Here is a 27,761-nt window from a genome sequence, read left to right as displayed (position 1 = left end):
AAGTCAAACTGTCTCTGTTTGCAGATGACATAATCCTATATCTACAGAACCTCAGTCTCAGACCAAAAGTTTCTTAAGACGATAAGCAATTTCAGCAAACTCACAGGATACGAAGTCTACATGCAAAAATCACAAGCATTCAACACGCTAACTGCAGACAAGCAGAGAGCCAAATCACAAATGAACTCCCTTTCATAATTGCCACAAAGAAAATAAAATACCTAGGCATACAGCTAACAAGGGAAGTGAAGGACCTTTTCTAGGAGAACTACAAAGCACTTCTCAAGGAAATCAGAGAAGACACAAACAAATGGAAAAGCATTCCATGCTCATGGGTAGGAAGAATCAATATCATGAAAATGACCATACTTTTGCTTTTACTCCTCCTCACCAAACTCCACCCACCAAGGCATGAAGAAAGGAAGTGCTGTATCTAAGTAAAACTGAAAGGGATGTGGCAGGGTACAGTCTATCCAAAGCAGGCAGACAAGAAGCTTAGGATCAGCAGTGCCGAAGGGAGTTCTTTATGTCCCACCCTCTCTCTTATTCCATGAGAATAACTGGTGGATAAGGGAGAAAAATACACAATTCAAATAATGGAGAAAAAGCTTTATATCTGATATTGCTTTTTTTGTCACAGAAAAGCAAGCTGGTTCTAGTTAACATTTTCCTCCTGTCAACTCACCTCCAAGATCTGCAAAACTGTACAAATATCATTGGTAATATGTGCTTTGCTAATAGGAAACCATCCTCTTCCTGAAATTAAGGATGGCCATAGAACTACATTCATTCATCTATTCTCTTCTCATTTTGTTTATCTTCTCATAGAATTTACCTAGCACTTTCCTGACAAAAAATGCACTTAACCTCTTCTCTAGACCTTCAGCTCTGCTAATGGTGCCTCTTTGAGAAGAGTGTCAAAGTGGTTTCCAGGTTACCTGAGCACAGGATCTCCACACTGATTCCATTCCAATAGGCTATGATAGCAGTCCCATAATCATAACTTATGACCACGAATTTCCTTGTCTAGACAGGAATAGTTGACCTATCATTCCTAATCCCATTATTCACTTTCCAGATCTATAAACTATCTAAAAGTTAGTTTAGAAACATCACTAAAGGCTCCTGATAATTAGTTAGAAAGGACTCTATAATGCAAATGTGCATACATTAAAGAAAAAAAGGCCCCTTCTTCAATATATAGGATATGCGAGACTGTAGCCTTTGGCATTTATTGAAGTCTCTTATTCATTAGTAAAAGGCTAATTAGTCTTCTATTATGCAAGAAATGTTTGGTTTCCCACTCACATACAGGAAAAATACAGAAACACTGGCAAAGAAACAAAATATCCCTTACTGTATTTGTTTCCACCCTTAACATGGTTCATGAGCTGGTAGAGTAGAATTTTGAGGAGAAACATCAGGGGCTCTTTCCTCTACTCTCATGGCATCCAATTATATTTCACAGTAACCCTGCAGGGCCTGCTTGAAATACTCATGTCTTAATGCCATGCTCATTAACACAGAAAAGACAATGAAAACAGTGACCTTTAAATGTATATCTTTCTAATTGTCTGCTGACAGTCTCTCTTTGCAGCTACACTGTTTGTTTGAGTCAAGCCCAATGATTGAAAAATACTTCAAAGTTCAACTCCCCTGGGACTCTACCAAATGGGTAGCAAAATGTGTTTTAGCATTCTTCAGTCTTAGAGTTTTATATCTTGTACCAAAATATTGTTTGACATTTATTGAAGTCACATTGGACTTTGTTTGAAGAGATAGTGGTACAATTACATATCTAATGATATGGGGGGGGCAGTGCAGGGAAGTGCTGGGTAGAAAAGGGCAGGGTCCCTGTCAAGGGCTTCATCCGCTGGCCTATGCCCAAAGACCTAAGTGAGAACAGGCACTTCTATTTTCCACGCAAATGTTGCATTTTCCAAGGCCACTCTTGCTCACCACACCCTCCTGATTCTGTGCCTATATAAAGCCAAGGCCTTAGCAGGTACACACACAAGCAGCTGGACATTAAAACCAGCAGACCAGAAGACCAGTAACGGTGGAACAATGCAACAAAGTAAGAGAGAAGAGGGACGTCTATACATCCAGAAGAGTTCAGCTGGGGGCAGTTGGAGAAGAGTCTGGTCACTAGACAGCCCAACTCCAGGGGAAGATCACCTTCGCACTTCATCCCCCTCTTCCAGCTCCCCATCCATATTGCTGAGGCCACCTCCACCACTCAATGAAACCTTTCACTCATCCTTCAAGCCCACGTGCGATTCATTCTTTCCGGACACTGGGCAAGAGCTCAGGATATATACAGCTGTCAGCTGTCACACTGGCCCTCTGTCCTTGCAATAAGGCAGAGGGTTTATTGAACTCATTAACACACAAGCCGCCTGCAGACAGCAAATCTGAAAGAGCTTTCTAACCCATGGCCACTTGGGCTTTAGGAGTCGTAGACACTCATACCTAGATGCTACAATGGGGCAGGGGCCCAGAAGCGCTTGCTCCAGCCTCTGCACCTGTCCATCTGCAAGCTCCCGCTTGGGGGTTGAGCTGCAGGGTGACTAAGCCTGCCAGTCACACCCCTGTAGCATATCCTGCCAGGGGAATCAGGAAAACCTCCCATTTCACTGTGATATGTCCTGAGAGCAGTAATCATTCTAGTTGAATTAACATAGAGATAATAAAGTCTTCTGGCAACTCATAGACATCAAGGTTATGCCATTTTTTACTGTTATTATGCAAAGGTTTTAAGGCAGCCTCTTTGGCTAATAAGATTAATGTTCTCAGTCAGACAAACTGTAATATATAAAATGAATTCTCTTCAGTACACTTTTAATTGGTACTTTTATGCCAAGTGTTATCACACATTTTATCTTGTTTCCATGGCTAATGCAATAAATGTCTATAGTACTCATAGTTTAAAAGTTATTTCAAATAGGTTATTTTATTTTGGAAATACACATGTATTATATTTGAAAAATCTATATCAAATTTATTTTTAAAGCATCCTTCTATCAGAAATTTTTCTTTCAGCAGACAAAAATTCAGTAAGTTTTAGAAAAATTTATCAATATAGTTAACAAGCTTCTGTGCTCAATAAAAAGGCGCTTTATACTCTGTTCAGATTATGTAAATAATTTGCCAATGTATAGAACAGGGAAAAATATTTCAAGAATTTTCTAAGGACAGTTAACAAGCAGAGTAACATGTCTGAGATGATTGCAATAAAATTAGAAGCCAGTTAAAATAATCTGAATATCTCTAAATTTCTCAAACCAATGAAATCAAGGAAGACAAAATCACACATAATCTGCAGAGTAAAAGACAGCAAATTCTATAAACTTCCTTATTTATGTAAATTTGGAGATGAATGAATACAGAACATCATTGGAGCCTCTCAGAGTGGAGTTAGGTGGAGATTGCACAGAAGAATGAGAAGAACAATGGGTCCCAGCATTGGCAGAAAACACTACCTGAGAGAGTCCCTCTCAGAAAAAGGAAATATTTAGGACAAGTCAGATAGAGAAGAGCTACCCGTAAATCAAAATTAAGGGACTTGGTAGGCATGTGGAACAGAGATGAAGTCTTGGCAAGGCATCACTTCTGGAGAGAGAATGCACTTTAGAAGGGGGAATGTCCTTTGGAGGCTTAGTGCAAAGGTAAAGATACCATCAAATGGTGGAAGATGCCTAAAAAAGCAAATGACATCACAGAATTGGACCAGTCTCTTTGAAAACTTGTGCCATTTATTTAAGCTAGGTTTTATTGAACTGCAATTTACATGAAGAAAAATTCATTCTGATTACATGCGATTGTTTGATGAAATTTGACAAATCTACAATCATGTGACCTCCTGCCCCAATCACAATTAAGATATAGAATACTTCCATCATCCTGAAAGTTTCCTATGCCCTTTGTGGTCCTTTCCCCAGCTCCTGGCAACCACTGATCTCTTTCTTGTTTCTATAGTTTTGCCTCTTTTGGAACATCATATTAATAAACCATAATATGTAGTCTTTTGAATATGGCCTTTTTCACTTAGCATAAAGCTTTTGAGATTTGTTTCACTTTAATTGCTAAATAGTAATTCATAGTATGTTTACACCACAATTTGTTTACCTATTCATCAGCTGACAGACATTTGGGTTGTTTGCATGATTATGAATAAGTCACTATAAATAATCATATATATTTTTTGGTATGGACATCTGTATTTTTCTTGGGTAAATAAAATGGCAAATTTTATGTGTCAACTTGACTTGGCCACACACACAGTACTGAGCTATTTGGTCGAATGTTATTCTGGGTGTTTCTGTGTGGATGTATTTGGATGAAATTAATATTTAAATAAGTAGATTGAGTACAGCAAATTGTCCACCCTAATGTGCATGTACTTCAACCAATCAGCTGAAAGCTTGACTATAACAAAAAGGTCAGCTTCCCTTGAGTAAGAGAGATTCCTCCTGCCTGACGACCTTGGGCACAGGAGATTAGCTTTTTCCTACCTTTGGACTGAAACTTTGGTTCTTCCTGGGTCTCAACTCTACCAGCTTTTGAACTGGAACTATACTATTGGCTGTCCTGATTTTAGGCCCTCAGACACAAACTAGAACTAACTCGTAGTTTCTCCCAGGTCCTGAGCTTGCTGATTCCACATGTAGGTTTTAGGACTTGCCAGTCTCTGTAATTGCATGAGCAAATTCCTTATAATAAATCTATCTCTCTCTCTCTCTTTACACACACACACACACACACACACAAACGCACACACACACACATCATATTGCTTCTGTTTCTCTGGGAACCCTGATCAATACAATAAGTGAGTATTTAACTTTTAAAAAAAACTACTAAACTGTTTCCCAAAATAGCTGTATGTTTCATTCCCATTCTCTGGGACTTGGTATTGTCCGTTTTTTCCCTTAATACCTGTGGCACTTTGTGGTTTTAATTTGTATTTCCCGAACGATTAATGATGTTAAGCATCCTTTTGCTTCTTTACTTACCATTTGTGCATTCATATATGTTATATATTCAAACCTTTTGCAATTTGGGGGTTGGGGGTTATTTTCTTATTATTGAGTTGAGAAAGTTATTTATATAATCTGAATACCAGTTTTTTTATTTGTGCAAATTTATGAGATACATGAGAAATTCTGTTACATGTTGATGTAACAAAATTTTTTTACATTTTGATAAAGTTTATCAATTTTGTTTTATGGTTCATGCTTTGTTTCTGTATTATCTATGATATTATTGCCTAAATCAAGATCACAAAGTTTTTCTCCTATATTTTCTTCTAGGTTTGGCCTTACATTTAGCTCTATAACACTTTGAGTTAATTTTTACACATAGTGCAAAGTATATTTCAAGCTTCACTTTTTGCATATGAATATTCAATCATTTCATCACCATTTGTTGGGAGTAATATTATTTCTCTATTAAATTGTCTTGACATTTTTGTAAAAAATAAATTGATCATGTGTATGTGGGCCTAGTTCTGAACTCTCTAGTTTACTTAATTGTCTTGAGTACTGTAGCATTAGGTCTTACAATCAAGTAGTGTAGATTCTCTGAATTCTCTGACTTAGTTTTTCAAAATAGTTTATTTGTGGCTATTTTACTTTTAAATATGCACTTTAAGATCAGCTTATTGATTTCTATAAAAGAGCTTAATAAAACTATGATTTGAATTCCATTGAATATGTAGATAATTTGGGATCAATTGACATTTTAACCATATTCAATATTCCATGAATATAGTGTCTCTCTTGATTTTTTAAAACTGCTTTGCATTCTCTCATCAATGTGTTTGTAGTTCTCATCACAAAAATTTTGTACATATTTTATTAGATTTAGTCTTAAAACATGAACTACTTAGTTTATGTTTTGGTGTTATTACGACTATTACTGTTTTAAAATTTTCAACCTCCAATTATTAATTACAGTGTATAGAAATAATATGACTTATTGTACCTTGAGTACGTATCGTATCCTGAAATTTTAGTATATCATTTCCCCCTCTTTTTTTTTTTTTTTTTTGAGACGGAGTTTCGCTCTTGTTACTCAGGCTGGAGTGCAATGGCGCGATCTCGGCTCACTGCAACCTCCACCTCCTGGGTTCAAGCAATTCTCCTGCCTCAGCCTCCCGAGCTGGGATTACAGGCAGGTGCCACCACGCCCAGCTAATTTTTGTATTTTTGGTAGAGATGGGGTTTCACCATGTTGACCAGGATGGTCTCGATCTCTTGACCTCGTGATCCACCCGCCTCGGCCTCCCAAAGTGCTGGGATTACAGGCTTGAGCCACCGCACCCGGCTTCCCCCTCTTTTAAATGGCACCTAGTTGTCCCTTTATAAGAAGGTAGTTTTAAACTAAAAATGCAATAAGCTTCTCAAATCCTTCTCTGCTTTCCACAGAATCACCTTTTATTGCTGAATGAGGGAAATTTCAACTTATTTTAAAAGTTATTATAAGGATAGTGAGACTTCCAGAATGACAGTGTAAGGATCTTGGTGGATATTCTCCCTCACAAAAAAAAAAAATAATAATTTAAATTGTATAAATTATTCAAAAAACACTTACTTAAAGTATCTGGAAATTATTCTATAGGCATATAGCCAATGGATAAACATTTATTCATGTATGCCTACTGAATCTTGGTAATAGCAAATTTTTTGGCATTTCAGCCACAACCTGCTCCACCTCCAACCCAAGTTCTGTATTATGAAAACTCTATATGTGCAGCCAGAAGACAAAGGCTTTCTTACCTTGTTGCTCCCAGTATAGAACTATAGTTGATATTCGGAGGGGCAGGTTTCTGGCATTTTTCATCTCTGTCAAATCTGTATTGCGTAAGTTCTATCTAGGCACCTGTGGCTGAACAGACCAGATCTACCCTTCCTCAACTCAGTTGCTACTCATAGGACAGAAGCTCTATCCAAGAATGCTGGACCCTTACATCACCACCACAACAACTGGTTAGGCAGTTGGAGGTTCCGCCTTGCAAGAGGTAACCCAAGAAGGCTGAGGCTGCTACCTCTTCCTGTGCCAACTTGTAGAGTAGTGATGTTACTCTGGGAAAAGGAGGCCTCCACTTTCAAATCTGCTGCAGTGTTTTAAGGGTTCTTCCTAGGGAGGAAGGGAAGATCATAAAAGTAAAGAGTTCTATAGTTATTGCTGAAGAGACTGAACTTTCGGGATTAGAATGAGGACAAGTACACATATAAGGACTTTGCTGAAAACAAAACAAACTTTGAAAGAAAGCAATTAACAGGAGTTGGTAGTTCTATAATGCAACGAAGTCAGTGGGCAGCCAGATGCCTTATAGAGAGAACCAAGGAAACAGCAATTAAGAATACTCTTGGGATCACAGTCAACTCTGAGGGCTGGAAAAACCGTGCATCTAAGAGGTTATCCCAGCTCTGGAGCAATCAGAACAGAAGACAGAAGAAACTTGAAAGCGCTTTCCAAGCCATAAACAGACACATCAACACAGGGTAGAAGTCTTACTGGCACAAGCTTCTTAAACGCAATCTCTGATGACCAAACATTTACTGAAAAATATGCTACTCTGACACCGGTATGACTCCGAGGAAGCTAGACTTAAAAATAACATGACAGTCACCTCTGGCAGTCTGGAAGGCTGTGTGTATGCTGATAACTGTCACCTCTCAGAAATAATCAGCGAGGGAACTTCCAAGCTACTAGTCCCTACCTGAACATGGAACAGAAACCAAAATTCTTTCATTGTGATCATAGGCTCCAAGCCACACACACATCCAATGGTGAAAGATAGAGGTCTAGTAGTAAAAGGCTAAGGAGGCTTAAGCACAACATTCAGACAATAAATAACTTATACCGACTTGTAGTGAGCACTGGTTACCAGGCTAACACAAAATACGGAAAAACAATTTGAGCATACTACAGGAGAAACGGAGTCTGTAGAATTAGCTCAGCCAGGTCATTAAACAAAGAATCAAATGACCAGGCAAACAATCACCATCTCCAGAGAAGTTTAGTACCCAAAGGCTTTTTGTTGTTGTTGTTGTTTGGTTTTTGTTGTTGTGGTTATTGTTGTTGCTGTTGTTTTGAGTTTCGCTCAAAGTTTCACTCATTACTCAGGCTGGAGTGCAATGGCATAGTCTAGGCTCACTGCAACCTCCACCTCCCAGGTTCAAGCGATCATCCTGCCTCAGCCTCCTGAGTATCTGAGATTACAGGCACCCTCCACCATGCCTGGCTAATTTTTGTATTTTTAGTACAGACAAGGTTTCACCATGTTGGCCAGGTTGGTCTCGAACTCCTGACCTCAGGTGATCTGTCCACCTTGACCTCTCAAAGTGCTGGGATTACAGGCATGAGCCACCATGCCTAGCCTCCAAAGTTTCTGTAATATATCAATATATTAACTAAAGTGTATCATTTTCAAGAAAATGTGAGATATAAAAATTAAAAACAGAGGAAACTGTAACACATATGCAGGAAAACAAACAAGATGGGAAAGAAAGAAAAAGAAAAAAGAAACCCAGGCAGTTGAAACTGCTTTTGCGGGATTCTAGATGGTACAATAAGTAGACACAGACTTCAAAAGAGCTATTGTAAATGTGTAAGAAATAAGGGAACAAGGTTTTAAACACTGAAGAAACATAATAAACTATCTTATAAAATAAATAATATAGATAGATGGTACTAAAAAGAATCAAACAGAAGCTCTGGAGTTGAAACATTATAATATGAGAAATTAAAAAATTACTATGGGATAAAGTTTCTATATTTTTCTAGAATTAGGTTAGTAGAAACCTGAAATAGGTTTGAGCTAGTAGAAGTGGCATCATGGAACTTGAAGACAGAGCAGTAAAGATTATTCAATCTGAAGAAAACAGAGGGGGAAAAAAAATAAAATGAGGCCAGGAATGGTGGCTTACATCTGTAATCCCAAAACTTTGGGAGGCTGAGGCAGGTGGATCACAAGGTCAAGAGTTCAAGAGCAGCCTGGCCAACATAGGGAAACTGTGTCTCTACTAAAAATACAAAAATTAGCTGGGCATGGTGGCGCATGCCTGTAATCCCAACTACTTGGGAGGCTCAGACAGGAGAATTTCTTGAACTGGGATCCGGGAGACAGAGGTTGCAGCAAGCCAAGGTGTTACCACTGCACTCCAGCCTGGGCAACAGAGCAAAACTCCATCTCAAAATAAATAAATAAATAAATAAATAAAAAGGAATGAATAAAAATAAAGAGCCTCAGAGAACTGTGGGACATAACTAAATGTACATTAAAATATGTATGAGGAGAGAAGAGAGAGGAAGGGACAGAAAAAGGGAATCAAATATATAAAGACTCAAAACCTTCCAAATTTGATGAAACACATTAATTTACTCATCTACCGAGCTCAATGAGTTCTAAGTAAAATGAAAAGCAAAAAGATTTAAATCCAGACATATTATAATCAAAATATTGAAAGCTAAGAACAATGAAAAAATTTTGAAAGTGGAAAGAGAAAAATAATTTATCACATACAGATGAACCTCAATAAGATTAACAGCTAATTTTTCAACAGAAAAAAAATGGAGGCCAGAAGGCAGTAGAACAACATATTCAAAAAGCTGAAAATAAAAATGTATTAGCCAAGAATTTAATAATCTGCAAATCTATCTTTCAAAAAAAGGGAGTGAATTCATAATAGCAAATGCATGGAATCAACCTAGATGTCCCTCAACAGTAGATTGGATAAAGAACATGCAGGACATATATAACATGGAATACTACACAGCCATACAAAAGAATGAAATCTTGTCATTTGCAGCAAGAAACATGGATGCAGCTGGGGGCCACTATCCTAAGCAAATTAACAAAGGAACAGAAAACTAAATATCATATGTTCTCACTTATAAATAAAAGCTAAGCATTAAGTACACATTGGACATAAAGATGGGAACAATAAACACTGAAGACTAATCAGAGTGGGGACAAAAAAGGGTGGTAAAACCTGGAAAACTACCTATTGGGTATTATGCTCACTACCTGTGTGAAGGGATCATTTGTACCCTTTGTACCCCACACCTCAGCATTACAAGATATACCCACATAACAAACTTGCACATGTACCCCTAGAATCTAAAATAAAAGTTAAAATTATGTTTTAAAAAAGGAAGTGAAATAAAAACATTTCCAGTTAAAAACAAACAAATTTTAAAAACCTTGAGAATTTGTTGCTAGCAGATCTGCTTTACAAGAAATACTGGACACTAGACAGTATTTTCTAGCTCTCCTAGCAAAACAAGGTACAATTATGTAGATAATTATAAAAGAAATTATAACTGCATATTTGTACAGGTGCAACAAACAACCTGAAAATAAAGTGAATAAAACAATTTCATTTATAATAGCACCCCTTTTAGGTGCCAACAAAAGAAGTGCAAGATTTATACATTAAAAATTGCAAAAACTGTTAAAAAATAAAGAATATTTAAACAAATCAAAATACATTCCATATTTCTGGATAATAAGACTAAATATTGTTAAGATAACAATACTCAACAAATGTATCTACAGTCTCAACAAAAATCCCTTTCTAAATCCTACCTGGCTTTTCTGCAGAATTTGGCAAGGTGATCCTAGAATTCATATGCAAATGCAAGGGATCCAAAATAGTCAAAAGAACTATGAAAAATAATTACAAAGTTGGAGAAATCACATTTCCAAATTTTGAGTCTTGCCTCAAAGCTGTTATACTCAGGACAGTGTCATACTGGTGTAAGGACAGACATTGATTAATAGAACAGAATTGAAAGTCCATAAATAAACCCACAAGTCCATAAATATTTATGGCTAACAGATTTTGTAAAGAAATATTAAGACAACTTAATTGGAAAGTACAGTGGTTTCAACAAGTAGTGCTGGCACAAGCATATGCAAAAAACAAAAAATTAAGATAGACCCCTATCTCACACCATACACAAAAATTAACTCTAAATGAACAAAAGACCTAAATGTAGAGCCAAAACTACAAAACTCTTAGGGGAAAACATAGGGGTAAATCTTCATGACCTTGAGTTAAGCAGTGTTTTCTTAGCTGCAACACAAAAGGAGTAATGAAAGAGAAATTTTTTAATTAGACTTCATCAAAAGTAGAAGATTTTGTGCTACAAATTCTATTGTCAAGAAAGTTATAAGACAATACATAGAAGTGAAGAAAATATTTGCAAATTGTGTATTTGGTAAGGAACTGTTAGAATATATAAAGAAGTATTACAACTCAGTAGTAAGACAAAAAAACAAAAACAAACAAATTTAAAAAAAAAACTAAAAGTGGGCAAAGGATATGAAGAAACATTTCATTAAAAAAAATAGTAATAAAGATACGCAAATGGCCAGTAAGCATATGAAGAGATTCTCAACATTATTTATCATTAGGAAAATGCAAATCAAAACCATGAGCTGCCACTTCACACTAATAGAATACGATAATTCTTAAAAGACAGATAATTGTTAGTGAAGGTGAGGATGAATCTTTGTGTATTGCTGTTTGAATGTAAAAGAGTACAGACATTTAAAAAAAAAAAAAAAGAGTGGCAAATCTTCAAATTGGAGATAAACGTGGAATTACCAAATGACCAGCAATTCCACTCCCTGGTATATGCCCACAAAAAAAAAAACACATGTCCACATAAAACTTGCACAAAAATATTCACAACAGCATTATTCATAACAATCAAAAAGTAAAAGAATCAATTGTTTATCAACAGATGAAAAGAGGAACACTATGTGATATATTTATACAATGGAATATTATTCAGGAATAAAAAGAAATGAAATACAGCTATATAAATAAATAAATTTTATGTATGAGAGAATACATGAATCTGAAATTAACCATGTCAGAAATTGAGTAACAGAAAGGGTTTGAAACAAGACCTGATTAAACTCAATAAAGAAATGAATTTAAAAAGACAAAATTATTTTGTAAATGAAGGCTTTTTGTTATATTTCCCATGGCATTTCATGTTTTTTCATGTTGTTGTAAATAGTAGTCTCAAAATAATTATTTTCTAATTTTTGTTGGTTTATTAGTCATTCTCACTCTGCTATAAAGAAATACCTGAGACTGGGTAATTTATAAAGAAAAGAGGTTTATTCGGCTCATGGTTCTGCAGGCTGCATAGAAAACATGGCAGCATCTGCTTCTGGCAAGGCCTCAAGGAGCTTTCACTCATAGCGGAAGGCAAAGTGGGAGCAGATGTCTTACACGACAGGAGTGGGACCAAGTTCGGAGGTGGGAGAGGTGAGGTGCTATACACTTTTAAAACAACCAGATCTCATGATAAGTCACTCACTACCGTAAGACTAGCACTGAGGGGCTAGTACTAAACCATTCATGAGAACTCTACCCCCATGATCCAATCACCTTCACTAGGCCTCACTTCTAACCTCAGTGAGGACAGAGGTACAAATCATATTAGTTTAGATATAAATGTAAATAATTTTTATATATTGACATTATGTCTGGTGATATTGCTAAATTTACTTATTAAATTGTCTACAGATTATTTTAAATTTTAAATACACATAATTATCTTGTTGCCAAACCCTGAGAGTTTTACTTCTTCCTATCCAAACCTCATGAATTTTGTTTTCATTTTTTACTCATTGCAAAATTTTGTGGCTGGTACAATGTTGCAAAAAAAAAAAAGTGCAAATAGCAGAAATGGTTGTTCATTGTGAATCTCAGGGAAAAAGCACTTAATGTTTTGCCATTATGATAATTTTTATGTATGATATTATTGAACATTGTTTTTCAGTTTAGGAAGGTCTCTTCTATTCCGAATTTGCTTTTTTCTTTTGAATTTTTCTTTTATATTTTTATTTTATTTTATAGTTTTAAATCTTCATGAGGTACACATGTAGATTTGTTATATGGGTGAATAGTGTGTCACAGGGGTTTATCATTATTTTGTCACCCAGGTAATGAGCATAATACCCAATAGGTCGTTTTTTAATACTCTTTCATCCCACCCTCCACCATCTAGTAGTTTTTGGTGTTAACTTCTTTGCATTCATTTGTATTCAATGTTTAGCTCCCACTTGTATGTGAGAACATGCAGCATTTGGTTTTCTGTTCCTGCATTATCTCCCTTAGGAAAATGGTTTCCAGCTTCACAGCTTCATCCTTGTTGCTGCAAAGATCATGATTTCATTTTTTTATGCCTGCATAGTATTCTGTAGTATGTGTGTGTGTCTCTGTGTGTGTGTGTGTGTGTGTGTGTGTGTGTGTGTAATTCTTTATCCAGTCCACCACTGAAAGGCATTTAGGTAAACTCCATATTTTGCTATTGTGAATAGTGTTATGATGAACTTACACAGTTATGTGTCTTTACTGTAGAATGATTTATATTCCTTTTGGTATACACCTAGTAATGGGATGGCTGGGTCGAATGGTAGTTCTGTTTTAGATTCTTTGAGAAATCTTCAAACCGCTTTCAACCGTGACTGAACTATTTACATTCCCACCAACAGTGTTTCAGCTTTCCTTTTTTTCTGCAGCCTCACCAGCATCTGTAGATTTTTAAAACTTTTTAATAATAGCCATTCTGACCAGTATGAAATCGTATCTCATTATGGTTTTGATTTAAATTTCTGTAATGATTAGTGATGTTGATGATTTTTCTCATATTCCTGTTGACCATTTGTTTGTCTTCTTTTGAGAAGTGTCTGTTCATGTCCTTTGCCTATTTTTAATAGGGTTGTTTGATTTTTGCTTGTTAGTTAAGTTCTTTATCAATTCAGGATATTAGACTTTTGTTGGATGCATAGCTTGCAAATATTTTTCTCCCATTGTGTAGGCTGTCTGCTTATTATATTGATAGTTTCTTTTGCTGTGCAGAAGCTCTTTAGTTTAATTAGGTCTCATTTGTCAATTTTTAGTTTTGTCACAGTTGCTTTTGGAGTCTTCATCATGAAATATTTGCCAAGGCTTACATCCAGAATGATATTTACTAAGATTTATTCTAGGATTTTTGTAGTTTTAGGTTTTACATCTAAGTCTTTAATCAATCTTGAGTTGATTTTGTATATGATAATAGTAAAGGGTTCAATTTAATTCTTCTGCACATGGCTAGCCAGTTGTGCCAGAACCATTTATTAAATAAGGAGTCCTTTCCCTATTCCTTGTTATTGCTGCCTTTATGGAAGATCAGACAGTTGTAGATATACATCTTTATCTCCAAGTTCTCTATTCAGTTCATTTGCTGTATGTGTCTGTTTTTGTGCTAGGACAATGCTGTTTTAGTTACTGTAGCCTTGTGGTATTGTTTGAAATTGGGTAATGTGATATCTTTGACTCTGTTCATTTTGCTTTGGATTACTTTGGCTATTGGGCTCTTTTGGTGTTCCATATAAATTTTATAATAGTTTTTTTTTTTCTAATTCTGTAACAAATGTCATGGTAGTTTGATAGGAATGGTATTGAATCTGTAAATTGCTTTAGGTAGTATGGCCATTTCATTTTAACAATATTGATTCTTCCTATCTATGAGCATGGAATATCTTTCCATTTGTTTGTGTTTTCTCTGATTTCTTTCAGCAGCATTTTGTTAATTCCTATTGCAAATAACTTTCACTTCCATGATTAGCTGTATACCTAGGTATTTTATTTTTTCCTGTGGTTATTGGGATTGAGATTGTGTTCTTGATTTGACACTCACCCTTTATGTTATGGGTATATAGATATGCAACTGATTTTTTACATTGATTTTGTATCTAAAACTTTGCTGAAGTTGTTTATCAAGTCTAGGAACATTTGGGCAGACACTGTGAGGTTTTCTAGGTATAAAATTATATCATCTGCAAATAAAGAGATAATTTGACTTCCTCTTTTCCTAGTTGAATGCTTTTTATTTCTTTCTCTTGCTTGATTGCTCTGACTAGGAAGTCCAGTACTATGTTGAATAAGAGTGGTGAAAGTGTACATCCTTGTCTTGTTCCAGTTCTCAAAAGGAATGTTTTTGCCTATTCAGTATGGTGTTGACTGTGAGCCATAGATGGCTCTTATTATTCTAAGGTGTATTCCTTTGATGCCTATTTTCTTGAGGTTTTTACATAAAGGGATGTTGAATTTCATCAAAAGGCTTCCCTGCATCTATTCAGATGTTCATGTTGTTACTGTTTTTAGTTCTGTTTATGTGATAAATCACATTTATTAATTTGTATATGTTGAATCAACCTTGCATCCCAAGAATAAAGCCCAAATGATCATGGTGAATTAACTTTTTGATGTGCTGCTGGATTTTGTTTTCTTGCATTTTGTTGAGGATTTTTGAATCTATGTTCATCAAGAATATTGGCCTGAAGTTTTTTTTCATTGTGTTACTGCTAGGTTTGGGTATCAGAATGATGCTGCCCTCATAGAATGTTAAGGAGAAGTCCCTTCTCCTCAATTTTTTGGGAATAGTTTTAGTATAATTCAGGACTGTTACCAGCTCTTCTTTATATGTCTGGTGGAATTCAGCTGTGAATCCATCTAGTCTAGAGTTTTTCTCGCTGACAGGCTTTTTATTAGTGATTCAATTTTGAAACTGGTTATCGGTCTATTCAGGGTTTCAATTTCTTTCTGGATCAATCTTGGAAGGTACTATTTCTAGAAATTTATCAATTTCTTTTAGGTTCTCTGTATCATGTGCATAGAGGTGTTCATAATAATCTCTGAAGTTTTTTGTGTTTATATGGTGTCAATGGTTATGTCCCCTTTGTAATTTCTAATTGTGTGTATTTGTGTATTATCTTATTCTTCATTAGTCTAGTTAGCAGTCTATCAATCTTATCTATTCATTTAAAGAACTAATGTTTTGTTTCATTGATCTTTTGTATGCTTTTTGCATCTAAATTTCATTCAATTCTGCTCTGATTTGGTTATTTCCTTCCTTTCAGTAGCTTCGGGTTGGTTTGCTCTGGTTCCTGTAGCTATGAGGTTAAGTTGTTGATTTGGGATCTTTCTTACTTTTTGATGTGGATATTTAGTGCTATAAACTTTCACTTCTATAAACTTAACACAGCTTTACCTGTGTCCCAGAAATTTTCATATTTTGTATCTTTATTTTCATTAATTTCAAAGAACTTCCTAATTTCTGCCTTCCATTGTTTACCCAAAACTCATTTATTAGCAGATCATTAAATTTTCATGTAATGATAGGGTTTTGAGAAATCTTCTTAGCATTGATTTCTATTTTTATTGTGCTGTGGTCCAAGAGTATAGGTGGTGTAATTTTGTTTTGTTTTGTTTTTAATTTGTTAAGAATTGCTTTATTGAGAATTTGGTCAATATTAGAGTATGTGCCACGTTCAGATAAGAACAATGTGTATTCTGTCCTTGTTGGATGAATTGTTCTGCAGATGTTTGTTAGGTCCATTGGGTCAAGTGTCACATTTAGGTCCCAAATATCCCTGTTAGTTTCCTGCCTCAATTTCCTGTTTAATGCTATCAGTGTGGTGTTGGAAATCTCCATTATTTTGTAGTTATCTGAGTATCTCCATACATCTCTAAGAACTTGCTTTATGAATCCGGGTTATCTGATTTTTGGTATATGTATTTTTAGGATGGTAAAGTCTTCTTGTTGGATTGATCCCTTTACATTTTACAATGTCCTGCTTTCATTGATTTAAATTCTATTTTGTCTGAAATTAGAGTAGCAACTCCTGTTCTTCCCTCTTTTTAATTTGCTTGGTAGATTTTTCTCCATCCCTTTAATTTGTGCCTATGAATATCACTGCATGTGAGATGGGTCTCTTCAAGATGGCATGTAGTTGGGTCTTCTTTTCCCAACTTACAACTCTACACTGTGTCATTTAAATGGGACATTTAACCTGTTTATTATGTTCAGGGTTATTATTGACATGTGTGGATTTGATCCTGCTATTGTTTTGTTAGCTGGTTGTTATGTGGACTGGATTGTGTAGTTGCTTTCTACTGTCAATGGTCAATGTACTTCAGTATGTTTTTGTGGTGGCTTGTAATGGCCTTTCGTTTCCATATTTAGCACTCCCTTGAGGACCTCTCATAAAGTAGGTCTTTTGGTCATGAATTACTTTAGCATTTGCTTGTCTGAAAAGAATTTTGTTTTTTTCTTGTTTATGAAGCTTAGTTTAGATGAGTAAAAAATTCCTGGTTGGAATTTCTTTTCTTTAAAGATGCTGATCATAGACCCTCAATGTCTTCTGTCTTGTTGGGTTTCTGCTGAAAAGTCCACAGTCTGATGAGGTTCTTTTGGTAGGTGACATACCCTTTTTCTCTAGATGCCATTAATGTTTTTTCTTTCATATTGATTTTGGAGAATCTGATGACTATGTATCTTGGGATGGTCATCTTATATAGTATCTCAAAAGGGTTATTTGAATTTCCTGAATTTGAATGTTGACCTCTCTAGTGACGTTGGGGAAATTTCATGGGTAGTATCCTCAAATATGTTTTCCAAATCGCTTGCTTTCTCTTCCTGTTTTTTAGGGATGCCAAAGAGTCATAAGTTTTGTCTCTTTGCATAATCCCAAGTTTTTCAGATATTTTATTTATGTTTTTAATACTTTCTCAATTTTTATCTGAGTTGATTTAATAATTAGTCTTTAAGCTCTGAGATATTTTTCCTCAGCTTGTTCTATTCTGCGGTTAATACTTTTGTTTGTATTATGAAATTCTTACAGTGAGTTTTTCAACTCTATCAGATTAGTTCAATTATTTCTTAAAATGGCTCGTATCATTTTACTGAATTCTTTGGATTGGGTTTCAACTTTCTCCTGGATCTCAATGATCACCATTGCCAACTAGATTCTGAATTCTAAGTCCATCATTTCAGCAATTTCAGCCTGATTAAGAATGATTGCTGCCTGTAAAGGTTTTCTCCTCATTAAAAAGTCAGGAAACAACAGATGTTGGAGAAAACGTGGAGAAATAGAAATACTTTTACACTTTTGATCGAGGGTAAATTAATTCAACCATTGTGAAAGACAGTGTGGAAATTCCTCAAGGGTCTAAAACCAGAAATATCATCTGACCCAGCAGTACCATTACTGGGTATATGCCCAAAGGATTCTAAATCATTGTACTATAGACACACCTGTATACGTGTTTATTGCAGCACTATTCACAATAGCAAAGACTTGGAACCAACCCAAATGCCCATCAAAAAGAGACTGGATAAAGAAAATGTGGCACACATATACCATGATATACTGTGCAGCCATAAAAAAGAATGAGTTCATGTTGTTTGCAGGGACATAGATGAAGCTAGAAACCATCATTCTCAGCAAAAGAACAAGAACAGAAAACCAAACACCAGATGTTCCCACTTATAAGTGGGAGCTGAACAATGAAAACACATGGACACAGGAAGGGGAACATTACATACTGGGGCCTGTCAAGGGGTAGGGGGATAGTGGAGGGATAGCATTAGGAGAAATACCTAATTAGATGATGGGCTGATGGATACAGCAAGCCACCATGGTACATGTATACCTATGTAACAAACTTGTACGTTCTGCACATGTATCCCAGAACTTAAAGTATAAAAAACAAACAAACAACAACAACAACAACAACAAAAACTATTGTTGGGAAGCTAGTGCTAGTTTGGAGGTAAGAAGATGCTTTGGCTTTTTGAGTTGCCTGCATGCTCTATCTCTGAGGAGCTAGAACCAGGCTTATAGCTTTGTTCTCTAGCCCCTTTAAGTTAAGTACCTGCTACACTGGAAGAGCCAAGATATTTCCAGGTTGCTGGAAACAACACTCTGATGAGGGTTTCAACAAAAGCACATCATTGTGTTGGTGAGGTCCACATGTGCACACATGCCACCACAGTGGTGGGGGAAGGCTACAAGCAAGTGTGTGCTATCAAAGCAGTGGGGGTGACTGTGAATGTGTATACATTGGTAGGGGTCCATTTGCTGAAGCTCCTTGGTGGTTAGACAGGGTCTGCTAGCAGAAGAGGTGTGGCAGTGGCCACCAGGAAGTGCTCTGTTCGGGCATCTGAGCTTCACTGTATGGAAGTATTACCAGGAAGGGATCCCAGGAGAGGCTGGCAGACAGGGGAGCATTCAGATAGGTCTGGCTTTATCCCACAGGTAAGACAACCCTACTCTGTTCAGACCCGACAGTCAGCAGAGGCCAAAACCATCTAGAAGAGCACGGTCAGCCTTGGGGGATGGGCATTTCTAGCCATGCTTTACTGCAACTGCCAAATCCTCTGGACTCTGCACAGGGTGGAGTCTTGTTCCTGCTACCTGTCCAAGCAGCTCTCTCTGCAAGTTGAAATGGCCATGGGGGTTGTGAGGTCTTCTGCAACTAGGATTCCAAAAGTCCACAGTGAGAGGGGGTCACTCCTTGTTTATTAACTCACTTTTTACCCACAACCTGCTTGGGGCCAGGAATGAGTCCTGCAGCTTGGCAGCCCCATACAGGGTTCCCAGCTTCCTGTCTCTTCAGCCTGGGTCTGTTTCCTCCTTACATCTACTCTCAAGACTTCCTTCCAAAGATCTGCCTGGAGCGTGCTGGCCTTCTTGATGGTCTGCTCTCTCAGTGCGAGATGTTCTTCCTGGTGGCATCTAGTCAGCCCATCTTGTCTCCCTCTGAGATTTTATTTTTAATCATAAAAGGATGTTAATATTACGAAATAGTTTTCTGGTACCTACTGACTTAATTATGTAAGTTAATTCATAATTACATTTATCTTGAGTATAAAATCATCCTTAAATTCCTGGAATAAACTCATTTTGTAGTAATGTGTTTTCTTCTTACATACCACTGCATTCTATTTGCTAAATAATTCTTAATGATTTTGCATCTAAGTCAGTAGACTTCAGGAACCTGTTGTCTTTAAAGTGCTGGAAAGTATTTGTTCTTTTTATACTCTCTGGAAGATTTTGTGTAACTCTATTTCTTACATATTTTGAAAAATTCACTTTTTTTTTTTTTTTTTTTTTTTTTTTTTTTTTTTGAGACGGAGTTTCACTCTTGTTGCCCAGGCTGGAGTGCAATGGCGTGATCTCGGCTCACCGCAACCTCCGCCTCCTGGGTTCAGGCAATTCTCCTGCCTCAGCCTCCTGAGTAGCTGGGATTACAGGCACACACCACCATGCCCAGCTAATTTTTTGTATTTTTGGTAGAGACGGGGTTTCACCATGTTGACCAGGATGGTCTCCATCTCTTGACCTTGTGATCCACCCGCCTCAGCCTCCCAAAGTGCTGGGATTACAGGCGTGAGCCACCGCGCCCGGCCGAAAAATTCACTTTTAAAGCCCACTATAAATAGACTTCTCTGTGTGAAAGATTTAAAATAATGTTCAAATTTTTTAATTGGCGTTAGACTTTTAGTATCATTTATTTTTTCTTTTATAAATTTTGGTATAATATGTTTTATTAAGCTGTCCATTTCATTCAAATTAGCAAGTTTATTGGCATGTATTTGTTCATAATATCCACTTGTAATCTGTTAAAAGTCTTTAAGAGTGTAGTAGCATCTTTTTTTCTATTTTGTTACTGGTAATTTGTGGTTTCTATACCTTTTCCTTCATTAATTTTGTAGAAATTTATCAATTTTATAAATATTTTTAAGAACCAATTATGTTTCTATTTTATGTCTATTGTCTATTTTATTGATTTCTGATCCATTTTTTACTGGTTTCTTCCTTCTACTTCTTTGGTTTTGATTTGCTCTTTATTTTCTAGAAAATATATTTTGCTTTTTTTTTTAAGTATTTCTATGCCAACTTTTTAAAGTAGAGCATTTTTTACATATATTATTTTATATTCTTTTAATTTCAACTTGTTTTTCTTTACATAAATATTGTACCTCTTATAAGCACCATATAATTTTGTTATTTACTTGTTATCATTATCTTGTCTAAGAATCTTAGAGCATTTGGAGTATTTGGTCAGTTTGCATTTCATTACTTATATGTTTGAATTTGTATCTACAATCTTATCCTTTGTTTTCTCTATGTATCAGGGGCAAGTCAGGAGGCAGAAACCACACAAATAATTTTAACAAGCACTATATAAAAATTATTAACTACTATAAGATAGGTGGGGGAGGCTGAAAGACACCCACCCAAAACTATTCATATGTTAATTTCTTGAACCTGTTAATATGTTATGTTCTATGACAATAAGGATGTTGCAAAGATGATTAAGTTAAAGATCTTGAGAAAATTATCTTGATTATTTAGATGGGCTCAATGTAATCACAAGGGTCCTTACAAGGGGAGGAAGGAGGCAGGAGAGTCAGAGGAGATTCAATGAAAAAATTAGGGTCATAATCAGTAATTTGAAGATGTCATGCTTCTGGTTTTGAATATGGAAGACAAGGTCATGAGCTATGGAATGTAGGCAGCCTTTAAAAGCTGGAAAAGGCAAAGGAATGCTCTCCTCTTGATTCTCCAAACGCAGTGTAGCTCTCTCTGCTAACACATTGATTTTAACCCAGTAAAATGAATTTTGGATTTTTGTCCTACAGAACTAAAATAGTAGATTTGTGTTATTTTTGCTTTTTTACATGGAGTCTCACTCTGTCGCCTGGCTGGAGTACAGTGTCATGAACTCTGCTCACTACAACCCCCGCCTCTGGGGTTCAAGTGATTCTCCTGCCTCAGCCTCCCAACTAGCTGGGACTACAGATGTGCACCATGATGCCCAGCTAATTTTTGTATTTTTAGTAAAAATGTGGTTTCACCATGTTGGCCAAGATGGTCTCGATCTCTTGACCTCAAGGTCTGCCCACATCGACCTCCCAAAGTGCTGAGATTACAGGCCTGAGCAACTGCACCTGGCCTATGTTACTTTTAAGTCACTAAATCTGTGGTAGTTTGTTACACCAACAACAGGAAATACATTTATTAGCTAGCCTAACCACTAATGAGGCAAGAGACAATTCTAAGGACTTTCAAAACAACAAAGTAGGGAGCAACTGCTACCTCTAGGGATAAGAGTGAGTACCCAAGAAAACAAATATTTCCTGTAGTTATTTTTAAATTTTCTCTACTTCTTTGGGTTTTGGTTACCTTCCTGTGATGTGCTTTAATGTGGTTTATTTGTATATATTTCATTTTGGGTTTGCTAAGCTTATTGAATCTATGATTTATGTCTTTCCACATATTTGAAAAAAGTTTGGTCTTTATATCCTAATGTATTACTTCTTCCAATGTTCTCTTACTTAAACCATATCTATATCATGCTAGATCTTTCAACTGCCCTGTATTTATGTATGACACTCTTTTATGTTTTATTTTCTTTTTCTTTGGTTTAGGTTGTAGATTTTCTTTTCTTTTTTTTTAAATTATACTTTAAGTTCTGGAGTACATGTGCAGATCATGCAGGATTATTACATAGGTATACACATGCCATGGCAGTTTGCTGCATCCATGCCCCTGTCATCTATTTTAGGTATTTCTCCTAATGTTATCCCTCCTAAATCCCCACCCCCCCGCTGATCCTCCCCTACCCCCTTACCCCCCAACAGGCCCTGGTGTGTGATGCTTCCCTCCCTGTGTCCATGTATTCTCATTGTTCAACTCCCACTAATAATTGAGAACATGTGGTATTCAGTTTTCTGTTCTTGTGTCAGTTTGCTGAGAATTATGGTTTCTAGCTTCATCCATGTCCCTACAAAGGACATTAACTCATTCATTTTAATGGCTCCATAGTATTCCATGATGTATATGTGCCACATTTTATTTATCCAGTCTATCATTGATGGGCATTTGGGTTGGTTCCAAGTCTTTGCTATTGTGAACAGTGCTGCAATGAACATACATTTGCAAGTGTCTTTATAATAGAAAGATTTACAGCCAGTAATCAACTTACGACCACGATTGGTTCCAACAGACCGGTCGTAACACGATTTGGTCATAAGTTGAGTAAGCTATATGTACAGTACTGTGAAATCATGTTATAAAAATCTTTAAGTCATATTTTATAATTTTCTTTCATTATTGTTATATATCATAATTTTCTTTGTTCATTTTATGCCATTTGTATCATCTCTACACCATTTTGTTTCTTATTTTGACATTCATCAGGTTTAAGTAAAACCCTGCATTACCAGTACAACTGGTTTAATATTTGCAAAACATACAAAATTACAAAATACAGGTGCATACAAAAATACAAGATACAGGTGTAAAAAATACCATAGGAAACATTTTCCCAATTGCAAAATATATCAAAATATATACACTATAATCTTTTGGGTATATACCCAGTAATGGGATCAAATGGTATTTCTAGTTCTAGATCCTTGAGGAATCACTACACTGTCTTTCACAATGATTGAACTAATTTAAACTCCCACCAACAGAGCAAAAGCGTTTCTGTTTCTCCACATCTTTTCCAGCATCTGTTGTCTCCTGATTTTTAAATGATCACCATTCTATTTGGCATGAGCTGATATCTCAATGTGGTTTTGATTTGCATTTCTCTAATGGCCAGGTTGTATATTTTCAATTGCACCCATTTTCCAGTTTCCTACTCCTAGCTTTACTTGTCCCCAGTCTATTGAATGCTTTTTTTGGTAAGTAATTTTTTAGTTTTAGAATATTCATTTGATTCCTAGAAAAGTAAATTCCATTTGTCTCTTAAAATTCTCCTTCTTTGTATTCACTTGGTCCAATGTTTGCTCTATTCTACTGAACATGTTAATCATAGTTATTTTAAACTCCTTATCTGTTAACTGTAACAATACAGTGGCTCTGATTTCATTTTCTTTTTTTTCCCTCTTGATTATGGGTCATATGGACATGACTCTTCACATTCCTGGTGACTTTAGATTGAATGATTATTAGACATTGTGTATTAAAAACAGGAGATGTATTCTTCTGTTCTAATGCTGTTAATAAAGACATACCCCATACTGGATAATTTATAAAGTAAAGAAGTTTAATTGACTTACAGTTTGTCATGGCTGGGGAGGCCTCACAATCATGGCAGAAGGCAAATGAGAAGTCATGTCTTACATGATGGCAGGAAAAGAGAGAGCTCATGTAGGGAAATTCACCTTTATAAAAACATTAGATCTTGTGAGACTTACTATCATGAGAACAGCATGGGAAAGAACGGCCCCCGTGATTCAATTACCTCCCACCAGGTCCCTTTCATGACAGGCAGGAATTATGAAAGCTACAATTCAAGATGAGATTTGGGTGGGAACACAGCCAAACAATATGAGGAGAGATTCAAAATGATGTTGTCTTCCAACAGAGATGGTTCACTCTTTTTTCTGCTAGGCTGATGTGGTTGGAAGTTTGGTTGAAAGATTAATTCAATTCAGTCTACCATTTTCCTCTTTTTCTCGTGTCTCCAGTATTGCCACTACAAACCTGAGCAACCACCATATGTGCTGGTTTCTCTGTGCCCTAGCATTGGATCGCTGCAGCCAAACCTTGTTCTCAATCTCTATCTGCACCCATTAGGAATTTTTTTTTTAATTATTGCACTTTAGGTTCTGGGGTACATGTGCAGATCATGCAGGATTGTTGCATAGGTACACACATGGCAATGTGGTTTGCTGCCACCATCCACGTCACCTACATCTGGCATTTCTCCCCGTTATCCCTCCCCAACCTCCCTTCCAACACTGTCCCTCCCTTGGCCCCCTCAACAGACCCCAGTGTGTGATGCTCTCCTCCCTGTGTCCATGCGTTCTCATTGTTCAATACCCGCCTATGAGTGAGAACATGTGGTGTTTGATTTTCTGTTCTTGTGTCAGTTTGATGAGAATGATGGTTTCCAGATTCATCCATGTCCCTACAAAGGACGTGAACTCATCGTTTTTTATGGCTGCATAGTATTTCATGGCGTATATGTGATACATTTTCCTTGTCCAGTCTATCATCAATGGGAATTTGGGTTGATTCCAGGTCTTTGCTATTGTAAACAGTGCTGCTATGAACATACGTGTGCATGTGTCTTTTTAACGGAATAATTTATAATCCTTTGGGTATATACCCAGTAACGGGATTGCTAGGTCAAATGAAATTTCTATTTCTAGGTCCTTGAGGAAGCTCCAAACCGTCCTCCACAATAGTTGAACTAGTTCACACTCCCACCAACAGTGTAAAAGTGTTACTATTTCTCCATATCCTCTCCAGCATTAGTGTCTCCAGATTTTTTAATGATTGCCATTCTAACGGTCAAGAGGTGGTATTTCAATGTGGTTTTGATTTGCTTTCCCTAATAATCAATATCTCAATGTGGTTTTCATTTGCATTTCTCTAATAATCAGTGATGATGGATATAAAGAAGCAGCTGGAGATCATCAATGCAAATTCATTACTCCTTTCGAACCTTTTAGTTTTCACTGCCGTGTCTCAGCTCTCCTATTCAAAATTGTTACTTTTAGGGGATAGGTGGGAATAAGGTAGAGAGGATGGGAATGGGACCAATTCTTCTCAATGTAGTTTTCAGTTTTGAATAATGTTAATGCTTTATATATTCAAAATAAATTTAAAATTAAAAGGAATTGAAAAGAGAACTTTAAAATTGAATACAGGCATATGAACTAACTAAACAATACAACAACTTGATAATACAAACATAGACCAGAATGAGTTTAAGTAATCTGTGGGTAAAATAATCTGATTGCATATTAATATGTTAGTATATCTAATGTTTAATAACATTAAACCTTATTGGGTCCATTATTGTTAGTGCATATATTGCACTAAATATTAAACCTATTGAGTACATATATTGTACAGTTGAAACTATTTTATTATATTGTAACATAAAGTAAATAGATTGATACTATAAGAAAATATTTTTAATTAAAAGGGGTGCAAATATTTATGTAACTAACAATATGAGCTCTCTCTCTCACATGCACACTCACACTCACACACACATACACATCTCAACTCTTTCCACTAATGTGGCCTAAAAGCAATGATCCTCCAGTGGCCATGAGCATACATAGTGCTCAAATTCTGTTTTCTATATAATAATTTTCAACCAAAAGGGATTAGGGTCCCTTGCAGAAAACTAATTCCAAATCTAAGGCAGGAAAGTAGAGGATGAGCTTGGGACATGTCATTGCATGTATTAGCAAAGGAATGTCCAAAGACAAATGAGATTATTTTAAAGACATGGAACCAGCTTGAAGCAGCACCACTGTTTAGATCTGGGAACATTTGAGCATTTAGGACAAGAATAAATATAACTGGTTGAATTAAACAAATCCACGAGTCAGTTGTAATACTCTAAATGATTAAATGAAAGGAGAAAGACAGCTACAGAAATGTTGAATAAGAAAAGCTCATTTTCATAGAGGGAATAATAGAATCAGAAAATCATTTTGCCATTCCTCCAAACTCAGGAGAAACTCAAAAATTGATACAGAAGCCATTGCCTGAAAAGTGACTGGATATGTGCATAGTGTCAGGATATGTGCATGCATAGTGTGAAAGTCTCTCATCACACATTACTTGATTAAAGTCTCTCACCACACATTACTTGATTAAAGTCTCTCATCACACATTACTTGATTAAAGTACTAAATATAAAGGAGAAAAATGAACCTTCACAGTGGCAAGATTTGACTTCTACCTATTTCAAAAAGTGAGTAATTTACTATCTCTAATAATTAGATTATATGATGTTATGTCTCCTGATATGATATGATGTTATGTCCCGGATATGATACGATATGCTGTACACTCCCTGTTACCTATAAAACATTTTTCCTCTAAATATCAATTTCAATTTATACACTTCTAAACCAAACTTCTGGTCTAGAGAAAATACAAGAGCTAGAGAAAATAATTAAATGATAATATGGGAAAATAATCACAGTAATTTAGATTTTTCAAAAAGTAAAAGTAACTTTAAAAAGCAGGAGAAAGTTCAAATTTTAGAGACTAAAGAAACCTGACAAAGCAGTCTATAAACTTTGATTGAGACTTGGATCAGAAACAAATATATGTAATAGACATTGGGGAAATTGGGGAAATTAGACTATGGGCTGTAAATTAAGTTGTATTATCAAATTATTGTTAAATATTTTTAAAGTGTCATTATAACTACATAGGTGAAATCCTTATTTTAAGGAAATGCATAATAAAATATCTGGGTGCAAAGTTGTGATGTCTACAGTTTTTTGTGTCTGTGTGTGTGGATTTGGGGTGAAGAGTTCTACAATCAATGGGCAAAACAGCCAGCTAGCATCAAATGGCAGTATTAAACTCACACATATTATTATTAATCCTAAATTTAAATCGACTAAATGCCCCAATCAAAAGACACAGACAGGCAAATTGGATAAAAATGTAAAACTCATTGGTATGCTGCATCCAGACCCATCTCACATGCAAGGATACACAAAGACTCAAAGTGATGGAGGAAGATTTAACAACCAAATGGAGAGCAAAAAAATAAATAAATAAAAACTAAAAAGCAGGACTTGCAATTCTCACCTCTGACAAAATAGACTTTAAAGTAACAGAGATCAAAAGAGGCAAAGAAGGACATTACATAATGGTAAAAGGACCAATGCAACAAGAAGAGTTAATGATCCTAAATATATATGCACCCAATACAGGAGCACCCAGATACATAAGGCAAGTTCTTAATGACTTATAAAGAGACTTAGACTCCCACACAACAATAGTGGGAGACTTTAACATCACCTTGTCAATATCAGACAGATCAACGAGACAGAAAATTAACAAAGGTATCCAAGACTTGAACTCAGACCCAGAACAAGTAAACTTAGATTGATTA

This window comes from Saimiri boliviensis, chromosome 13 (genome assembly GCF_048565385.1).
Source record: "Saimiri boliviensis isolate mSaiBol1 chromosome 13, mSaiBol1.pri, whole genome shotgun sequence".
In the NCBI taxonomy this organism is placed as follows: domain Eukaryota; kingdom Metazoa; phylum Chordata; class Mammalia; order Primates; family Cebidae; genus Saimiri; species Saimiri boliviensis.
The sequence above is the reverse complement of the archived record's forward strand: the minus strand, read 5'-3'. Positions refer to the sequence as shown.